The 22,673-nt window shown below is 42.3% G+C and overlaps 1 non-coding gene and 1 pseudogene across 1 annotated transcript; both read right to left on the reverse strand.

The window, feature by feature from the left end:
• Positions 1 to 1,363: 1,363 nt before the first annotated feature.
• On the reverse strand, positions 1,364 to 22,252 carry LOC148933371 (uncharacterized; annotated as a pseudogene).
• LOC148933372 (small nucleolar RNA R71) lies at positions 7,515 to 7,621 on the reverse strand. The gene has a single exon (XR_016134788.1). It is a non-coding gene; the product is annotated as a small nucleolar RNA R71 (small nucleolar RNA).
• Positions 22,253 to 22,673: the final 421 nt, after the last annotated feature.

Consider the following 22,673-nt stretch of genomic DNA (forward strand, 5'->3'; position numbering starts at 1 on the left):
TCCGTTGGAGAGGCTTTTTCGGATGTGGGATTTGAGGAAGTTGGGGTGGTGGTAGGCGGGTTGACGGTGGTCAGGATTTCTGGGGTAGGGGTCAGTATCGCTGGCATTCCTCCGGCTAAGCTAAATCCAACCAGGATCGCCGTCAAATCCTTGTTCGGGTCTTTCTGCCTGAGATACGCCGCCAGTGCGTCTAAAGGAACCATCGCTGGAATTTGTGGCGTCGGCGTTGGCTGAGATCGTTGCGGACTTGGCGGCCGCGTATCCGCTGTTGTTCAAACTTCTGGGTGGTTTTCGTCGGTGGTAGAGGCTGGGTTGTTGGTTGTCTTCTTCTTTCCCATGGTTTGTATCAGTGGTGGTTCTCTGTTTCCGGTAGTGGTTCACGGTGGTTAATTGGAGGTGGGGTGGTTGTCGAGAGCAGTTGTTTTGGGTGAGAGAATGCAGTTAAGGGTTTTTAAAGTGAAGGGGAATAGACGGTTGGGGTTTTTATAGAGGTGTGGGCAGTTGGGGTTTTGACCGGTTGTAGGTGGTTCCAGGTCGCGACGATTTGGGAGGGAGGCGGTTGGGCTTTCTCGCTGCTGATTGGACATCTCCTGTCACATCTCTGCTCCACGCGCCCTCCCAGTGACTGTACTTGCCCTGCAAAGCTGCACCACATGCCAAAATTCAAACCCCTATTTAATATTTCCCTCTAACTTAACTAAAATAGAAATAAAGTAAAAAAAAAGAGGGACTCTTAAATACAATTCCGAGTTTCACCAAATTGGTATCCTTGTGGTTAGTATGTACTCCAAATTAATATTTAAGGTCCGAAAATCTTTTGGTAGTTTTAATATTTTCCTACTTGCTTATAATTAAATCGCTAAATATTTACAATATTTACATCATTAATAAGGCCGTTTGAAATTCTACCTGGTCGATAAGCACAAATCATATAAAGTTGGCCAGGTGGAATTTCAAACCCCTATCCTACTGATCATTAGACGCAATTAAAGTGTTGTGGAATTTCTTCCACTACACACATCTCTGCATTTTCTCTATATATTTTCAGCCTATGTCCATTTACGACAAAAGTTCAGAGTTGGGGATACTCCCTGAAATATCGACCGCTCCATTAGAATGAAGTGTGGTGATGATGTAAGGTCCTGTCCATTTCGACTTGAGTTTCCCAGGCATTAGCTTCAGTCTCGACTGGAAGAGTAGTACTTTCTGGCCAACTTGGAGATTCTTGGTCCTAAGATTCTTGTCGTGCCACATCTTAGTTTTTTCCTTGTACCACATGGCTGAGTCGAATGACTCCAATCTGAGTTCCTCCAGCTCCTGTAGCTGTAGCTTCCTTTCCTCCTCACAGGCTCTAGCATCCATGTTAACTTGCTGAACTTCCCAAGTACGCTCGGTGTTCAATTACCACTGGTAAGTGACACATCTGTCCAAAAACAATGCGGTACGGGGACATCCCTATAAGCGTATTGTAGGCTGTTCGATACGCCCACAGAGCATCTTCCAACCTTGTACTTCAATCATTCCTGGAAGGATTGACTGTCTTCTCCAGGATGCCTTTTATCTCCTTATTTGAGATCTCCGCTTTCCCATTGGTTTGCGGGTGGTAGGGACTAGATAGTCGGTGATGGACCCCGTACTTTTTCATCAAGGCTTCAATTGTACGGTTGAAAAAATGAGTTCCTTGGTCGGATATGATCGCCCTTGGTATTCCGAACCGACTAAATATATGGCTCTTGAAGAACTTAGCAACCTCCATGGATTCACAAGTGCTCGTGGCCTTGGCTTCGATCCACTTTGATACATAGTCGACTGCCACCAGGATGTAGGAATTCCCATAAGATGAAGGGAAAGGACCCATGAAATCCATGCCCCAAACATCGAACACTTCACAAACAATCACAGGAACTTGTGGCATTTCATCTCTCACGGAGATCCCACAGGTCAGTTGGCAACGGTCACAGCCCTTGTAAAACTCGTACGCATCTCTGTTGGCCAGTAGAATCCGCTGTCCAGTATCTTCCTTGCGGTCTTCCTAGGTCCAAAATGTCCTCCACATGTCAAGAGTGGCAGTGTATCAGTACATCTTGTTGCTCCCAGTCAGGAACACACTTCCTTATAACTTGGTGCCTTCCACAAATATGGATCGTCCCAGAAATAATACTTGGCTTCACTCTTGATCTTCATCCTTTGAGCCTTCGTAATGTTTGGCACTCCTGGAAGTTCTCCTGTTACTAAGTAGTTGGCCAAGTCCGCAAACCATGGCTCTTGGCCAAGTCCACAGATCCGCGGCGGTCGTCGGTCGCCGGTCGCCGTCTGACTCCAGATTCCCAAACTTGGCGTCATGGCTCCCTTTTTCGACTCATTTATGCACATTTCTCACAAAACACGTCAAAATACCAAAATAGACAAAATATGCAAATAATGGACGTGTAGAGTGACTTTGACATAAAAAACGGACCAAATAATGGCCTTAAAACAATGTAAAATCCGAGCGTATCACCTTCTTGCACTATTCTGCTCAAGTGGTCCGCTACTTTGTTCTCAACCCCCTTCTTGTCTTCTACTTCCCAATCAAATTCTTGTAAAAGTAGCACCCATCTGATCAGTCGGGGTTTTGACTCCTTTGCAATGAGATACTTAATGGCCGCATGATCAGTATAGACGATGACTCTGGATCCTAATAGGTACTGCCTGAACTTTTCGAACGAATAGACAACAACCAACATCTCCTTCTCGGTGGTGTCATAGTTCCGTTGGGCTTGGTTCATGGTCTTAGATGCATAGAATATCACGTACCTCTTCCCATCGATCTTCTGACCCAGTACGGCTCCCACGGCATAGTCACTAGCATCGCACATCACCTCAAAGGGGTGATCCCAGTTAGGAGTTTGGATGATTGGTGCAGATATCAACTTTTCCTTGAGAAGGTTAAAGGCAGCCTTGCAATGCTCGTCGAAAATGAACTCCACCTCATTCTGGAGGAGTCTGGTAAGAGGTTGGGCGATCGTGGCGAAATCCTTAATAAATCTTCGATAAAACCCAGCGTGCCCCAGAAAACCTCTTATCCCCTTATGGTCAGTAGGAAACGGTAGGTTGGATATGACGTCCACGTTGGCTTGATCCACCTGGATCCCTCTTTCTGACACCACGTGCCCTAAGACGATTCCTTCTGTAACCTTAAAATGACATTTTTTGAAATTCAAAACCAGACTCTTTGCTTGGCACCTCTCACTTATGACATCCAAATGTTGTAAGCACGAGTCGAAAGAGTCTCCATAGACAGTGAAATCATCCATGAAGATCTCTATGCAATCTTCTATCAAATCCGAGAATATTCTCATCATACATCGTTGGAAAGTACCTGGAGCATTGCATAAGCCGAAGGGCATACGTCTGTACGCATAGGTTCCAAACGGGCAGGTGAAAGTGGTCTTATCCTGGTCCTCGGGGTTCACGTAAATTTGGAAATAGCCACTGTACCCGTCCAAAAAACAGAAGTATTTCCTCCCAGCCAGTCACTCCGGCATTTGATCGATGAATGGCAGGGGGAAATGGTCCTTCCTGGTTGCAGTGTTCAGCTTGCGGTAGTCTATACACATTCGCCATCCAGTGACCAGTCTGGTGGGCACTAGCTCATTCCTCTCATTCTTAACCACCTGGATCCCAGATTTCTTGGGGACCATATGGATCGGACTGACCCATTCACTATCGGGTACCGAATATATAATGCCTAGCGAGAGCAACTTCAAGATCTCCTTCAGTATCTTCTCGCGCATATTGGGGTTCACCTTCCTCTGCGAATCTCTATTTGCCTTGGCTCATTCCTCCAACCTAATGTGGTGCATGCAGACATCTGGACTTATCCCCACCAAATTCGTAAGGCTCCATCCAATAGCCTTCTTGTTTTTACTCAGCACGGTCAGTAGCATTGCCTCTTGCTCTTCAGTTAGCCCACTATGATGATCACAAGGAACGAGTCTTCTTCCCCGAGGTAGGCATACTTAAGGTTTGCTGGCAACTTCTTTAATTCCACTTGTGGGGGTAGTGTGTCTGTAGGTAGAGGGTTTTTCGTAGAATCCCCCTCTTGCTCTACTTCACCATATCAGATTTCTTCCATACTGGCTGGTAGTAAAGCCCCTACGGCTCCCGCGACTTCTGACTTCTGACTGAATTCCCTGATCACTCATTCGATCTCCTCGTCAGTCAATCCTCGGTTACTGATCAGATCACACCATGCAGCTGCTTCCACATTAGCTTGTGCATACACATCTAAAGCTTGGAGTTTCTCCTGCAATAACTCGGTCTCAAGAAAATCTTAGACTAGGGGGTCAATAACATCAACATAGAATAGATTTTCAGAATCTATCGGTTTTTTCATGTCTTCATTGATGTCAAAAACAAATTTTTCCCCATTAAAGTCAATGCATATTGTCCCTTCAGCCATATCCACGATTGTCTTAGCTGTTCTTAAAAACGGTCTCCCTAACAATATCCCGCTAGACTCCCTAGCTTCTGGTTCACTCATCTTAATCACATAAAAATCAGCAGGATAAGTAAAATCTTGTATTCTGACCAACACGTTTTCTAACACACCCTCAGGATTTATACATGACCTATCAGCCAGTTGGATCAACACCCTAGTGTTTGACAACTTTACCCCCTTCAACCGATTATAAATGGATAAAGGCATAACATTGATAGATGCTCCCAGATCGCACATTGCATGCTCGATTTTGACATCTCCAATTGTTATGGCTAAAGTAAACATACCTGAGTCGGCTCTCTTGGGTGGTAGCTTTTCCTGCACAATAGCCGATGCTATCCCTTCCACCATGATTTTTCCATCCTCCTGGGCTTTCCCTGCTATGAACTCCTTGATAAACTTCTCCAACGGGGGTAGTCTCACGGCTTGGAGGAATGTTATGGTAACATCCAGCTTCCCAAAGATTGACATGAAATCCACAGGGTTTTCCTTCTTTCTCTTCGTAACAATCTGATAAGGAAATGGTTTCTCTCCTTTAGCTTCTTCTACAAGCTTTTTTGGATTTTCCTTGGGTGCCTCCTGGGTTCGAGGCTCCAACGTGGCTAGTGTTTCTTCATATTGCTCGTCCCCAGGCGGTGCCTTCTCCGTATTTCCTTTCCCAGTAGGCTCTTCGTCTAGAAAAAACGGATCCTCCATCTGAAGCAGAGGCCTCTTGAATTCTTCCACTGAGACGGTGTCGCTCAGCACCCTTGCAAGTCACTTTTGATACTCTTCTGCGAGGCGAGCATCTCTCCCATCATGTCTTTCATAGACCTCCTCGACCTGTTTGGGTGATGGAATTGATTTGAACCTTGGTGCTGGTTGTAATGGATTCTGGAAATTTTGTTGGTTTTGGTTCGGTGGGTACTGGTTATACTGGTGATACGCCCGGATTTTGCACTGTTTTAAGGCCATTATTTGGTCCGTTTTTGTTATCAAAATCACTCTACATGTCCATTATTTGCATATTCTATACATTTTGGTATTTTGACGTGTTTTGTGAGAAATGTGCATATTTGAGCCGAAAAGGGGAGTAAAAACGCATAGTCTGGAAATCTGGAGTCAAACGGCGACCAGCGACCGCCGCGAAGTTGTACGGCGACCGCCGGCGCCCGGCGGTCAGAGCTATGTGGCGGCCCGCCTCGGAAATTTACGCTAGGAGAAGAGTCTCGTCCGGCGACCGCCGGAGGACATGTGGCGGTCCGCCACCGAAGGGTCAGAATCTCTGGACTCCAACGCGGCGACCGCCGGCCAAGGTGCGGCGGCCCGCCGGAGAAAGGCGGCGAATCCGACCAGCCCTAGATTTGCTCCAAGATTTACCAAATTTTGAAGATCTTTTCCTTCTATGATGAGGAATAATCTTCCCCTATAAATAGGACCTCAAGCTTCATCAAAAGAGGAGTTTTTTTTTGGACACACAACAAGAACACATTCATAGAGATCAAAAGCTAGAGTACTTCAATTGTGCAAGGAGTTGAAGAAGGATTTCAAGAACATCAAGAACGACAAGGATTCAACCTACGGGTTTTATTTGCTTTAGTTTTATGTTCAAATTGCTTTCCCTTCAATCTATGTTTTTAGTCTATACAGTCATGTGTAACTAAACTCATAGGATTCTAGGGATGTGTTAGTAGCAACTTTGGTTATACAATTCCGTTTTCTATTTAATATCCGTTTTGTTTTTACTTTGTTTCTTCCCTAAGTTAATCATGATGCTTCATAATTGAGTGACACAATTATGTATGATTCAATACAACTTGCTTCATAACTGTGGCAGAGTTCTAGCGAGTTAGATCCACTTAGTAGACACTACAGTTAGCTTCCTTTAAAACGGCACTGTTAATTGAGAGTGAGGACTATTCAAGGGTCTTAGGAGCTTTTTGGAGTTACGTGTTAGGATTGACAACCCTAATGTTAGTAATCAACGTTTGTATCGCATGAGCATAAGCTAGGTGACTCGTCCTTTCAAAGTATTAACTGTGCTAGGGTATTGTAGTTTGGAATTTGTATAACCATAAAAGTGAAAGCACATCCCTGGAATTCCCCTTATCTCTATACTTTTCTCTCCGTGATTTGCTTGCATTTAGTTGTTTACTGTTTTTAATATTTACTGTTTTCAAAAGTTTCCAAAAATTCTTGTTTCTCCAGATAGTAATTGAGTTCTAGTAGAAGATAGACACTTTGTGTACATCTTCCCCGTGTTCGATACCCGGTACTAACCTTTTGCTATACTATACCTACTCTGTATACTTGCAGGTATTTATAGTGCAAATAAAAAGTGCATCAAGTTTTTGGCGCCGTTGCCGGGGAAGACAATTCACTTTGGAGTGATATCTTCAAACGATAATTTTACTACTTTGGATTTTTATTGATTTTTGTTTTAATTTTTGTTTTTTTTTTTGTTTTCGAGTCTTGCAGGTTTTGTATGCGAACGCGTTCTGGGAAGTACATCTTAGAGCCGCTTGATTTAGAACTTGAAAGAACTCGTAGAATAATAAGAAGTGAAAAAGGATCAGAAACAATGGGTGACCGAACAGATATTGAGAAGCTGCAGGAGATGGTGAAGTTGCTGATGGATGAGAGAGATGCGGAGAGAGCAGCCCGAGAAGCCATGGAAAAGAAGAACAGAGAAACATTACCTGTGATGAACATGTTCAATCATGGGAATATGATCACTTTTCCTAACGGCCCTCGTATTGATGCTAACAATTTTGAGTTACGCATGCCCCTTATCCAAAGGGTCGAGCAAACTCCTTTTGCAGGTAGGGCGACTGAAGATGCTAACCGCCATCTCTCCAAATTCGTGGAAATCGCAAACACTCTGAAATTAAATGGTGTCGACGATGATGCCATACGGGTAAGACTTTTTCCATTCTCATTGATTGATTCTGCTAAGGAGTGGTTTGAGTGTATGCCACCAGAAAAGGTCTCCACATGGAAGGACATCGTAGCTACCTTCCTCGACAAATACTACCCGCCAGGCACTATTTTGAAGCTCAAAAGTGAGATCTTTCAGTTCACACAAGGCCATGACGAGCCCCTCTATGAGGCATTTGCTCGTTTCAAAGCTCTTCTTCGAAAATGCCCAAACCATGGTTTTTCCATAGACCATCAGGTAGGAATCCTCTATAATGGATTTAATGAAAAAATATGTGCTATGCTTGATTCAGGGGCAAATGGAGGATTTCTAAGAAAGACAGGAGAGGATGCCATGGCGGTGATCGAGGAGTTCGCCACCAACAGTCGGGGGTGGTCTAAGGAAAGGCATGCCACGAGAAGAGTAGCAGCCATAGAAGAGGCGGAAGAAAGTTCTTTTGCTAAGGAGTTAGCAGAACTTAGAGTCAGGATTGATCAAATGGACATCTCGAGGAAGGAAGATCCAATTCCGGCAACTTCCATAGTGGCGGTCAATGCACCCGAAACTGCCATATCAACTGTGGAAGAAATCAACTACGTGCAAGGAGGCGGTCCCAGAAACTACAATAACAATTATCGCCCTAATCAGGGGGGGCGGTAATTTCAATAATTATAATGGGAACCGTCCGCACCCAAATATTTCTTATTCTAACAATAATTACTTGCAACCCCCTGCAGGATTTAATGTTAGCAAAGGATGAGTGGTTGAGCCGATGAAGAAGGAAGACAAGTATGAACAAGGAATCACGAAGATTTTGGAGGTAGTTACGCAAGATAGGAAGATTAATGACACCAAGATCGGAGTGGTCGAAGCAAGGATAAACAACCTCGAGCAAGGAATGAACACAATCTCGGCAGCTGTAACCAATATTACCACTCAAATGGAGCAAATTCAGAAGAAGTTAGATGAGGATAGAGCAAAGGCAGCAGCAAGAGTGGATGATATTAACAAGAAGTGGGTGGCAAAGCAGAAATCTGGGGACTGCCCAGTCGCCGGCGGACCGCCGCAGACCCCGCAGCGGCCCGCCACTGAGACGGCAGAGTCAACCACGCAAGACTGCCCAGTCGCCGGCGGACCGCCGCACACCCCGCAGCGGCCCGCCACTGAGACGGCAGAATCGTCCACTAAGCAGGAGCTCGTGCGGCACAACGGGATTGTACTCCCTTTTCAGCCAAAGAGGAAGATCAAGCTTGAAGAGCAGTTCAAGCAATTCCTTAACATGTTTTGCAAGGTCCATACTAACATTCCACTTGTTGAATCGTTGCAGGAGATACCAAAGTATGCAAAGCTACTAAGGGAGGCGGTAATGAGGAAGAAAAAGCCGACTAAAGCCGACCTTAAGCTTCCGCATCATTGCAGCGAGATCATCCAAAAGGAAAGGGCAGTGAAGCAAAGAGATCCGGGCCAGTTCATCATTAGGTGCCGAATTGGAGAAGGAAAAGTTGATAAGGCCCTCTGTGATTTGGGAGCAAGCATCAACATCATGCCGCTGAAGTACTATGAAAAGCTCAACATCGGGCCACTCAAGACCTCGGATGTGACCATAAGGTTGGCCGATAACACGGCCATCAAAACGGTGGGTATGATTGAGGATGTCTTGGTGAAGGTAGACGATTTCATCTTTCCTGCCGACTTCATTATTCTTGATATGAAAGTAGACAAGAATGTACCTCTAATCTTAGGCAGAGATTTTCTAGCCACATGCAAAGCTCTTATTGATGTAGGTAGAGGAGAAATCACAATAAGTGACCATGGAGGAAAGTCGACCTACAACATCGAAAGCGCGATGCTTAAGTATGAAGAGGCGAAACAAGCTAAGATGGAGCATGATTGCAGGGAGGTCATGGTGACCGATTTGTCTAAGCCTTATGATCCATTTGGAGGGGAAGATCCTTCTAACCCTACTATTTTCATTGTTAACACTTTACCTCAAGCTCCTAAAAAGGGCGAGCCTAATCCTACTAAGCCTATCTTGCAGGAAAAGCCTAAGAGAAAGAAGAGGAAGAAGACTCCACCTCAAGATGACCCTGAAATCTACGTGATCAAAACCTCGAATGGAAAATTTAAATGGTGGAAGAAAGTGTTAGAGTTTGTATACTAGAAATCACGTTTCGAGTGATTGAATACTGTAAAACTCTTATTTTATTTTCCAATGAATAAAACAGATTATTTTTGTCATAATGTTGTTATGTTTTACATTTAATGGATGTTAATGCATGTTTAAATGTATAAGTTAACTTAACAAAGTCTAAGTCTTTGTTTTAGTAGACCGGTTGTGGGCGTCGTCCACTTTAAGGTAATACGGTCAGTTCTAAACAAAGAAAAATATGAATTTCACAACCTAGATGGAATTAGACTACCCATCGAGAAAGGTTGCAATGTCAGTCCGTATATTTCTAAGCCTTACTGAAATAAGATGACATTGGTGTGGTATAGCACTGAACGGATCTAACAGCAAGACTTGCCTTGGGCTATCTACTGAAAGGCGAGGTCTTGATAAATATTTATTTCTTAATCAATGTAGGTTAGCATTGAGCATACGGTATTGATTATGCATTGCTTTGACTTATCAAATGGTGCGGGTTTTTCGTAACCCAATTATCCTGATATATTGGGCAGTGGTGATCGATATCTAGCGGTGCTAGGATTGCTATTATATTGAATCGTGCACGAGCTGAGTCTCGTTTGATAATGTCCTCAAGAGGAGCGCGAAACAAGGTTTTATTATTCGGAACCTAGCTAGTTGGAGTTTGATTACTCTATGAATAATAAATAAGTGTTTCATGCTGAGTCCACTCTTGGAATTAATAAGAAGTTAATTAATTAAGTCAATAGCAGACATTAATTAATTAATGGACATTTTAATCTTAAGCGCGGGAAATGAAAGATAAACGGAAACCCGGATTACTTGTAATTTCGGATTTGGATGGGGAGAGTTCAATATTACTTCTGTAGTGGCTGCTCGTAATATTCCAATTATAACTTATATTAAATTGTGGGTTCAATTTAATTAGTAAAAGTAAATTGGATGAGCCCATATCCAAAGCCTTCCATAGATCCCTGTCTGGGCCCAAAAGGAACTTAATATAAATAGGAGAATAAAGGAGACAGAAATAACACAATTTTATTTGCTAAAATTTTCGAAAATTTCAGCTCTCACAAGCTGTAGGAATTTTCGAATTCCTCTCCTGTTTCAAAAAGGATTTCTTCTGTCTTCTTTATTTAAGTCCTAGTATTCTAGTAAGATCAGCCCACACTGATATTAGAGTACAGTTCGGGAACCAGAGAGAAGATTTGTGGTCTAGTACTCAAAGCATCACGTGGAGAAGTCGCTAGCCATCTTCAATTCTTTGGAGAATTAAACAAGGTATTTTTCCTGCTCCGTAGAAAAGCATGTTTTAGGTTTTCAATATTCTTAAAGCATGATTGATTCAAGTTATGAGCATGATACATGTGAAATTTGCGCGAATAGCTTTTGTCTAAATAATCTGCTAAATAGATCTGATAATTATGTGATTTGTTTTATGCACCCGCTTCCGCTGCCAGCTCCATCAATTGGTATCAGAGCCAGTCTTTGGCTCTGATTATTTGGATTTAAATTTCGCGAAATTCATGTATGCATGTCTTATTTGATTACGAAGCGTGTTCTTGTTTTATTATTTATGTTTATGCATGTTGAACTCAAGAACATTCGAATCATAGAACTTGAATTATTCGAACGTACGAGATGTGCGATTCGTCGGCGCTTGCGCCGGGACGAATCGCACTACGTGCAATCGAAGTAGGGTTGTCGAATTGAGTGGGAGCCGAGGGAGTCGGGCATCGGGCGACGCGCCGGCGAGCAAGGGCTCGCGCGCGCCGCCGGCGAAACCCGTGCAAACCCTAGCCGGCCCCGATTGAACTCGACGCGACAGAAAAAGGAGCCGAAGGGATACGATCAAGCGGCGACGCGCTGACGAGCAAGGGCTCGTGCGCGCCGCCGGTCTCGACCGCATGCCCAGGCCGGAATCGACTTCGTCGCTGGAGAGGAGATGAGGCACGGTGGCTCGTCCGAGAACCACCGAGGTGCCGAAGCTCTACCGGATAAACCCTAACCCTAGAATCCCTAACCCTAGTCGCCCGTCACCGGCGATGCACGACCGAGAGCAGCTGCGCCTAGCGCCGCAGCTGCTGGTTCGCGCGAGGCCGTCGGTTGAGTGGGAGCTCGCCGGAGCATGGCGGTCAGTGGCCGCGGGATGCTCGGCAAGACGGAGGGAGTCGCGGCATACGCTCGCCGCGAGGGAAGGAGGAAGCGCGCGCCTTCGGGCGCGGCCTGCCGGCGGCGGTCGGGCGGCGAACTTGCCGCTCCGGCGAGCGTCTCCGGTGGGAGTCTTCAAATCTTCGTCGTGTTGATTCGTGCGAACCTCGAATCACTAGATATCGACGAAAGATTATTTTAATGATTATTTAATTTATTAATTAATAGATATCATTAAAAATAATATTATTTAATGAAATAAAATATTTTGGGAAGATTTCCCTAGATTTTAGGAATATTTGGATTATTTTCTATATCTATGAATATTTTATATCCTAGATGATATAGATAAGAATAATTTAATAGTTTCCTAAATATATAATATATCTTGAATCTATAATAAGATAAGATATATGTAAGATTACATTAAATAATATAATTAATCATCTTCCTAATCTTGAACTTGGAAATTATATGAATTTAATTTTTCATGTCTAATTAAGATTATAAATAATGTACTTTATTTTAGATATATCTTATAGTATGACATGAATAAGAATTAAATTCTAGAATAATAATTCCTAAACTAAGATACTAAAGATAATGAAAGATTTAATTATCCAGTCAATTAAATGCCAACAGAATTTAATTAGTCTTAATCTGCCTTAAGGCTAAAGGATAATTAATGAAAAACCATAACTAAAATATCTAAGCGATAATTATGAACTAAATGTTTATATATGGTCTCCATCGGTTGGACTGCCAAATTTTGTGAAGCTGATTTTCTAATATTATCGCCACCTACAGAGTAGGGACAATAATCCTACGAAAACAGTAAGTTCATAAGGGCGGACTTCTCAAATAATAAATAGAATGAACTAGAAAGTGATTCCTAATATTATCGCCACCTACAGAGTAGGGACAATAATCCTAAGGAATTACAAGTTTCAGGGTTCAATCAGAATTTATGAGATAGCTTGGTTTTATTATCAGCACATAAACATTGTTATGGGAGTGTGTTGTAGAAATAAAATTCTGTAATGCTAAATCTGATGGTCATGCTTAGGCAACATTAGGCGTGTTGACCTCCAGAGGAGGAAGATATTGATGCGTCGGTGCTGTGACCAGTAAAATTGTCAAAATTTTAATGCGTATTAACCTCCAGAGGAGGATACAATTTATTAATTTGGCTGTTGTAAGATTTTGAAAAGTTTTATGGTCAATCTACTCAATTTCCTTACATAAGTTTATGACAAATAGTAAAATCTTCTGTTTGCAGTGCAATAAAATCCGTTAAGATGTCTTTTAATCCTCTTTCTGCCATTCTCAAAGAAAACAAACTCGAAGGCCAAAATTACATCGAATGGAAACAAAACTTGGATATCGTTCTCACAGCAGAAGAGTACAAGTTCGTACTCACTACTCCACGCCCAGCTGTCCCGGCTGCTAGTGCCAGCCAAGCATTGCGAGATGCGCATAGACGGTGGCATAAGGCGAATGAGATGGCTAAGTGCTACATGTTGGCTTCTATGTCATCAGTACTCAAGCATCAGCATTCTGCCATGGAAACTGCCGCCGAGATCATGACAAATCTCGCAAATCTTTTTGGTACTCAGAATCGAACGGCTAAGTCTCAAGCCTTTCGGAGTATCATGACGAAGTCTATGAAGGAAGGCTCGTCTGTGAGGCAACACGTCCTCGAGATGATGAGTCACCTCAACCAGATTGAGGTATTGGGAGGGACGATCGATCCCGAGTCCCAGGTTACTATAATCCTTCAGAGTCTTCCCCCTAGCTTCCAGCAGTTCAAGCTCAACTTTGAGATGAACAAACGGAATTATACTTTAGCAGAGTTGCTGACTGAACTTCAGTCGGCGGAGGACCTTATGGTTCAAGCTAAAGTAGCTATGATGAGTATCGCGCCTAATTCCTCTGGCTCTAAGGCTAGAAGAGGAAAGAAAAAGGCACCGAACCAAGTAGCAGTCAACAATGCTAAGGGAAAGAAGAAACAGCGGGGTGACAAGAAGCAAACTGGAAAATGCTTCAAGTGTGGAGAGAAAGGTCATTGGAAGCCAGATTGTCCTAAAAAGGGCAAGGCTACAGGTATGCACCATGCTCTAGTAGTCGAGTCATGTTTGGCTTTGACATCTACTCATACTTGGGTTATTGATACTGGAGCAACTGATCATATATGTTTTGATCCTGACTTGATGCAGGTGACAAGACGGCTACATGATCGTGAGATAGAGGTCCAGCTGGGCGACGCTACGAAAGTGGCGGCCGTTGCAGTGGGAGACGTTTATTTACGTTTTTCTAGTGATAGATTTTTGATTTTGAAGAATGTTTTGTTGATACCCTCTTTTAGAAGAAATTTAATTTCAGTTTCTAAATTGTCTTATGATGGATATTCGATTTCTTTTAATGACAATTGCGTTATTAAGAAAGATGGTTCTTATATCTGTCGCGGTATCATGGAAAACAATCTGTACACGATCACTTCTACACAATTTAATCAACGTAAATCAGAACTCAATGCTACATCGAAAATTTCTAAGAAAAGAAAAGAACCTTCAACTTCAATGAATGAAACGTACTTATGGCACCTTAGACTTGGTCATGCCAACGAAAGAAGGATTCATGCGATGGTTGATCAAGATCTTATTAAAGGTCTTGAGAAGGAACCGTTTTCGAAGTGTGAGTCCTGTCTCGAAGGCAAGATGACTAAGAGATCTTTTAGATCAAAGGGGAATAGGGCCAAAGAAGTACTTGAGCTCATTCATACTGATGTGTGTGGACCAATGTCAACCGAGGCAAAGGGCGGTTTTCGATATTTCGTCACCTTTACAGATGACTACTCGAAAATCGGATACATCTATTTGATGCGCTACAAGTCTGAAACTTTTGACAAGTTCAAGGAGTTTAAGGCTAAAGTAGAGACGCAACATGGTAAGAGTATCAAATGCCTGCGATCTGATCGCGGAGGCGAATACCTAAGTGCCGAGTTTTTGGACTATTTATCGGTAGCTGGGATTGAATCCCAAACGACTGCGCCGGGCACACCCCAGCAGAATGGCGTGGCTGAAAGAAGGAATAGGACCTTATTAAATATGGTCAGATCGATGATGAGTTATGCACGGTTACCTGTTTCGTTTTGGGGTCATGCTTTGCTTTCTGCAAACTATCTCTTAGACGTCTTACCTTCTAAATCTGTTCCTACTACCCCATATGAGTTGTGGAATGGGCGTAAGCCCAATCTAGAACATCTCAGAGTATGGGGGTGTCCGGCTCATGTATTGGAAAAGGATCCAACTAAGCTGGAATCAAGGACTGAGGTTTGCGTGTTTATAGGATACCCTAGAGGAACGAAAGCTTATGAATTCTATAGTCTCAGAGATCAGAAAGTGATTGTGAGCACTCATGCCACATTCTTAGAGGAAGACTATGTAATGAATCATAAGTCCAGCAGTGAGATTGCTCTAGAAGAGCTAACTCAAGTTTCAACTTCCATTAACCAAGAACAATTACCAAGTGTAACAACAATTCCAGAAACTTCAACTAATACTCCAGATATTGTAGTGCCGCGCCGCAGTGGGAGGGTCTCTCATGAGCCCGATAGATACATTGGTTTGGGTGAGTGTATGGATCACTCCTCGGACAGCAATGTACTGGATCCCTGGAATTTTGCAGAGGCGCAGGCTGATGTCGATCATTGCGAATGGGTGAAAGCAATGGATTCGGAACTACAATCTATGTTAGACAAAGACGTCTACGATTTGTCTGTCCTACCCGAAGGCTGTACTGCCATTGGGAGCAAGTGGATATACAAACGTAAACGTGGACCCGATGGACGAGTTAAAGTCTTCAAGGCAAGACTAGTGGCTAAGGGGTATACCCAAAAGGAAGGTATCGATTACGATGAGACCTTCTCCCCAGTGGCCATGCTCAAATCGATCCGTATACTTTTGTCTATAGCAGCTTACATGGATTGGGAAGTATGGCAGATGGACGTTAAGACTGCGTTTCTAAACGGGAGTCTTGAGGAGACCATCTACATGGAACAACCCGAAGGCTATGTAGTGAAGGGCAAGGAACACATGGTTTGGAAGCTTAAGAAGGCCATTTATGGTCTCAAGCAAGCATCTAGATCATGGAACCAGTGTTTCGATCAAACTGTTCAAAAGTTTGGATTCGAAAAATGCCCTAATGAAAGCTGCGTGTATAAGAAGGTTGAAAAAGGAAATGTTGTGTTCTTAGTTTTGTATGTAGATGACATTCTTCTAATTGGAAACAATAAAAAGATGTTGTCATCAGTGCGAACTTGGTTGTCCAGCCAGTTCGAGATGAAAGATATGGGTGATGCGGGACACATTCTCGGTATCAAGGTTCTTAGGAACCGAGGTAAGAAAATGTTGTGCTTATCCCAAGAATCTTACATCGAAACGGTACTTAGACGCTTTAGCATGCAAGATGCCAAGAAAGGTTTCCTACCTTTTAGACATGGCATCCAGTTGTCTCAAGAGATGTGTCCTAAGACAGCATCTGAGATAGCAGAGATGAGAAGAATACCATATGCCTCGGCAGTTGGTAGTCTCATGTATGCTATGCTTTGTACTAGACCCGATATCTGCTTTGCTGTTGGCATGGTAGCAAGATATCAATCAAATCCCGGCCAAGGACATTGGACTGCCGTAAAGAACATACTCAAGTACCTTAATCGGACTAAGGACTATGTTCTAGTTTACAATGCAGCCGAGCTCTGTTCTTTAGGATATACAGATTCAGACTTTCAGGCTGATCTAGATTCGAGAAAATCAACTTCCGGATATGTGTTTACCTTAGGAGGTGGAGCCGTAATTTGGAAGAGTGTAAAGCAGAAATGCATTGCAGACTCTACCATGGAAGCCGAGTATGTAGCCGCTTCGGAGGCTGCAAAGGAGGCTGTATGGCTTAAGAACTTCCTTCTGGACTTAGGAGTGGTCGCGAATATGCCCAAGAGCATCACCATTTATTGCGATAATTCTGGTGCTGTGGCAAATTCGAGGGAACCACGGGCTCATAAGGCGAGCAAGCACATAGAGAGGAAGTATCATATCATTCGAGATATAGTGCAGAGAGGAGACATACAAGTGGTCAAGATTGAGTCAGAAAACAACCTGGCAGATCCTTTCACGAAGGCGTTAGCGGTAAAGCCGTATGAAAGCCATGTTGAAGGAATGGGAGTTAGACTAATTCAAGACCTCAATCCGCTTTCAGTATAAGTGGGAGATTTAGACGTTAGCACATTTTTTTTGTATACTCGAAAGTGTTTTGAGTATAAGTGGGAGATTGTTAGAGTTTGTATACTAGAAATCACGTTTCGAGTGATTGAATACTGTAAAACTCTTATTTTATTTTCCAATGAATAAAACAGATTATTTTTGTCATAATGTTGTTATGTTTTACATTTAATGGATGTTAATGCATGTTTAAATGTATAAGTTAACTTAACAAAGTCTAAGTCTTTGTTTTAGTAGACCGGTTGTGGGCGTCGTCCACTTTAAGGTAATACGGTCAGTTCTAAACAAAGAAAAATATGAATTTCACAACCTAGATGGAATTAGACTACCCATCGAGAAAGGTTGCAATGTCAGTCCGTATATTTCTAAGCCTTACTGAAATAAGATGACATTGGTGTGGTATAGCACTGAACGGATCTAACAGCAAGACTTGCCTTGGGCTATCTACTGAAAGGCGAGGTCTTGATAAATATTTATTTCTTAATCAATGTAGGTTAGCATTGAGCATACGGTATTGATTATGCATTGCTTTGACTTATCAAATGGTGCGGGTTTTTCGTAACCCAATTATCCTGATATATTGGGCAGTGGTGATCGATATCTAGCGGTGCTAGGATTGCTATTATATTGAATCGTGCACGAGCTGAGTCTCGTTTGATAATGTCCTCAAGAGGAGCGCGAAACAAGGTTTTATTATTCGGAACCTAGCTAGTTGGAGTTTGATTACTCTATGAATAATAAATAAGTGTTTCATGCTGAGTCCACTCTTGGAATTAATAAGAAGTTAATTAATTAAGTCAATAGCAGACATTAATTAATTAATGGACATTTTAATCTTAAGCGCGGGAAATGAAAGATAAACGGAAACCCGGATTACTTGTAATTTCGGATTTGGATGGGGAGAGTTCAATATTACTTCTGTAGTGGCTGCTCGTAATATTCCAATTATAACTTATATTAAATTGTGGGTTCAATTTAATTAGTAAAAGTAAATTGGATGAGCCCATATCCAAAGCCTTCCATAGATCCCTGTCTGGGCCCAAAAGGAACTTAATATAAATAGGAGAATAAAGGAGACAGAAATAACACAATTTTATTTGCTAAAATTTTCGAAAATTTCAGCTCTCACAAGCTGTAGGAATTTTCGAATTCCTCTCCTGTTTCAAAAAGGATTTCTTCTGTCTTCTTTATTTAAGTCCTAGTATTCTAGTAAGATCAGCCCACACTGATATTAGAGTACAGTTCGGGAACCAGAGAGAAGATTTGTGGTCTAGTACTCAAAGCATCACGTGGAGAAGTCGCTAGCCATCTTCAATTCTTTGGAGAATTAAACAAGGTATTTTTCCTGCTCCGTAGAAAAGCATGTTTTAGGTTTTCAATATTCTTAAAGCATGATTGATTCAAGTTATGAGCATGATACATGTGAAATTTGCGCGAATAGCTTTTGTCTAAATAATCTGCTAAATAGATCTGATAATTATGTGATTTGTTTTATGCACCCGCTTCCGCTGCCAGCTCCATCAGAAAGTTCTCAACAAGTTGGTTCCATTCGCGGTGGCAGAGACTAAGATTGTTGGTACAAGGGCATCCCAAAGGAATCCTCACGATGGGGGATAACACATGAGCTTCAAAGAACGTCAAGCTAAAGACGAAAAATAAGCGCTTTTTGGGAGGCAACCCAACCATTTTTGAAAATTTTTGCTTTAATTTTAAGTATTTTTGGTTTTGGTTTAATTTTGTGCTTTGCAAAAATTTTCGCAGGTTCTGACCTCTCCGTGGCGACCGCCGCAAGCTCTGCGGCGGTCCGCCACCTGAACGCTGGAAAGCATCTTTGACGTGCGGCGACCGCCGAACAGCTGCGGCGGACCGCCACCTGGGCACAATTTTCCAGCGCGATTTTTCAAAATTCTTTGAATTTTCGCCCCGCTCAACCTCTACGCGAAATTTTTCAGGGTACGTTTTTTTTTTTCAGTAGTATACTCACGTCCCTACCGACTCTACAAACTTATTTTACACTTTGTTGTAAATAAGTTTGGGGGGATGAAGTGGTGGACCGTGAGTTTAGGGTTTTCTTTTTGTTTGTTTTTGCTTTAATTTTCCAAAATCCTGTAGGAGATTTTTGTGTTCTAAAAATGTTTTCTTGAATCCATGTCATGAACATAACATGAAGAACTTAGAAACACGCATGCTTAGGGACACGTTAGACCGAGTTGCCAATGATATTATATTCCATCCATGTTTAAGTGTGGCTTAACGTTTTGATATGATGGTTGGGTGAAAAGGTGCATAATTAGTGAATTGCTTGTTCGCCTTGAATCGTGCTTCTACCTTGTGAGATTTGAGCCTTAAATTCTTTCTTGTGTGATTTATCTGTACGCATGTATATGTTTCTAGAACTTGCTCCTAGTCTGCCTAAGTTTACATAGTGTTTAAGTTGATTTAGGAGGATGTTAGGCCGTCTTTTCTTAGCTACTTTTATATCCAAAATTTTAGACCCTCTCAAATTTTTCCTTTGGAGCCAATTTTGAGCCTTTAAGCCTTTTCTTTGGAAGCCAAAATAAATGAGGGGACAATTCCTTGGGTTAGTATAGTTTTTGTTATCTTCTTTTGTAAAGGAATTGGAGAGATAAGGAGGAAAGTATAAAAAGTAGTGTGCTTAATATTAAGAAAGTACAAGTTGTGATATTGAGAAAAATTCCAAATATGTGCTTGATCTTAGAAAAAAAAAAAGAAAGGATGTGTAAAAAAAAAAAAAAAAAAAGTGTGAAAGGTTGTGAAAAGAAAATAAAATCAAAGGATTGAAAGTAAATTGAAGGAGAAAAATAAAGTGTTAGAAGTGCCTTAAGTTTTAGAAAAGTGGAGTCATCTTAACTCTACTTGGGATATTTTTATATTTGAGTCACTTTTTAGCCAAATATTCCTCACCTACCAAAGAGCCTACGTTACAACCGAAAAGAAAGACCTTTCGGACTTTTGATGCTTAATCACATTGAGTAGAGGAGGGATTAGACTTTGAGCAAGCCTATGGTAAACTTTGCATGATGCATGATTTGAGTGATTTACACTTTACCTTTATACACTTTGAGAGTGAGAGAAAGAACACTTCCCATCTTTGGAAGTTTGCCACATGTGAGTGCTTGAATTCAAGGTGTTCCACGAGTTTGTAATGAAAGTGCACTATTAAGCCTTGCTTGATTTGATTGTGTTAATCCATGCTTAATCTATTCTTTCATCTTTTGAGGCAATTATAACGTCTAGTCCTTGTGCATTCCGTGCGTCTATTCTTGTGTCTTTAGTGTTTTGTTCGAGAACAAACAAAAATGTAAGTTTGGGGGAGTTGATAGGCCCGGATTTTGCACTGTTTTAAGGCCATTATTTGGTCCGTTTTTGTTATCAAAATCACTCTACATGTCTATTATTTGCATATTCTATACATTTTGGTATTTTGACGTGTTTTGTGAGAAATGTGCATATTTGAGCCGAAAAGGGGAGTAAAAACGCATAGTCTGGAAATCTGGAGTCAGACGGTGACCAGCGACCGCCGCGAAGTTGTACGGCGACCGCCGGCGCCCGGCGGTCAGAGCTATGTGGCGGCCCGCCTCGGAAATTTACGCTAGGAGAAGAGTCTCGCCCGGCGACCGCCGGAGGACATGTGGCGGTCCGCCACCGAAGGGTCAGAATCTCTGGACTCCAACGCGGCGACCGCCGGCCAAGGTGCGGCGGCCCGCCGGAGAAAGGCGGCGAATCCGACCAGCCCTAGATTTGCTCCAAGATTTACCAAATTTTGAAGATCTTTTCCTTCTATGATGAGGAATAATCTTCCCCTATAAATAGGACCTCAAGCTTCATCAAAAGAGGAGTTTTTTTTTGGACACACAACAAGAACACATTCATAGAGATCAAAAGCTAGAGTACTTCAATTGTGCAAGGAGTTGAAGAAGGATTTCAAGAACATCAAGAACGACAAGGATTCAACCTACGGGTTTTATTTGCTTTAGTTTTATGTTCAAATTGCTTTCCCTTCAATCTATGTTTTTAGTTTATTCAGTCATGTGTAACTAAACTCATAGGATTCTAGGGATGTGTTAGTAGCAACTTTGGTTATACAATTCCATTTTCTATTTAATATCCGTTTTGTTTTTACTTTGTTTCTTCCCTAAGTTAATCATGATGCTTCATAATTGAGTGACACAATTATGTATGATTCAATACAACTTGCTTCATAACTGTGGCAGAGTTCTAGCGAGTTAGATCCACTTAGTAGACACTACAGTTAGCTTCCTTTAAAACGGCACTGTTAATTGAGAGTGAGGACTTTTCAAGGGTCTTAGGAGCTTTTTGGAGTTACGTGTTAGGATTGACAACCCTAATGTTAGTAATCAACGTTTGTATCGCATGAGCATAAGCTAGGTGACTCGTCCTTTCAAAGTATTAACTGTGCTAGGTTATTGTAGTTTGGAATTTGTATAACCATAAAAGTGAAAGCACATCCCTGGAATTCCCCTTATCTCTATACTTTTCTCTCCGTGATTTGCTTGCATTTAGTTGTTTACTGTTTTTAATATTTACTGTTTTCAAAAGTTTCCAAAAATTCTTGTTTCTCCAGATAGTAATTGAGTTCTAGTAGAAGATAGACACTTTGTGTACATCTTCCCCGTGTTCGATACCCGGTACTAACCTTTTGCTATACTATACCTACTCTGTATACTTGCAAGTATTTATAGTGCAAATAAAAAGTGCATCAACTGGGTAGGAGGGTTGTACTGGTCTTGGTTGTGTTGGTTCTGGTTCTGGGTTTGGAATTGATTTTGGCCTTGAAACTGATTTTGGTTTTGGTTATGGGACTGGTTTTGGTTCTGATTGTTTTGGTAATTCCTCTGATGGGGTGGCACATAGACAGGGTTCGGGTTCGGGTTTTGAGGGTTTTGGTTCTGAGGTTGCTGGTTCCTTCCTGGCAAGTTAGGCTGGTAGTCAGGATTCCTCGGGCCACAGTCGAAATTTTGGTTCTGGTGGGGGTTGGGTTGATTCTGACCTTGATTTTGGTTCTGATTTTGATTTCCATCTCTCCATCGGAAATTTTGGTGATCCCTCCATGGTGCGTCCCTCTGCTTCCCCGGAATCCAATTCTCATTAGAATTGTAGTACCCTGCGGCATTGGCTTGCTCCGCATCAGGCAGGTCATTTGGTTGATCATATGGTAGCTCTGGAGCCTCCTTGCCACCAGTTAGAGAAGGTGGTGGAGTGTTCTGTTTGATTGCGCTCAGCAATTCCTTCTTCATTTCCTTCATTTTCAGATCCATTCTTTCCTCCTGGTCAGTAGCCGAAGCACTTGCTACTCTTTCTCTGCTGTACCCGTCCATTGCGTGGTCGTACGTCTTTTTCGCATTCAGCAGTTTGCGTTAGACCTTCTTCGCTTCACTAACCCTCAACTGTGTGAAGTCACATCCGGATGATGAATTTGCCAGATCCTTCGTTTCTTTGTTCATCCCCTCATAAAAGGTGTGGTGCACCTCTATCTCTTTCATGCGGTGGTTCGGGCATGACACCGGAAGACTCATGTATTTCTCCCAATACTCGCTCAGGGTCTCATCGTACTCTTGCTTTATACATGATATCTACCTCTTCAATGCGCTGGTCTTTGAAGAATGGAATAACTCAGCTAGGAAAGCTGACTTGAAATCGGCCTATATGTTGATGGAGTCGGCTGGTAGGCGCATGAAC

The sequence above is a fragment of the Salvia hispanica genome, chromosome 1 (assembly GCF_029641045.1).
Source record: "Salvia hispanica isolate PSC_SH4W2 chromosome 1, Shi_PSC_v1, whole genome shotgun sequence".
NCBI lineage: Eukaryota > Viridiplantae > Streptophyta > Magnoliopsida > Lamiales > Lamiaceae > Salvia > Salvia hispanica.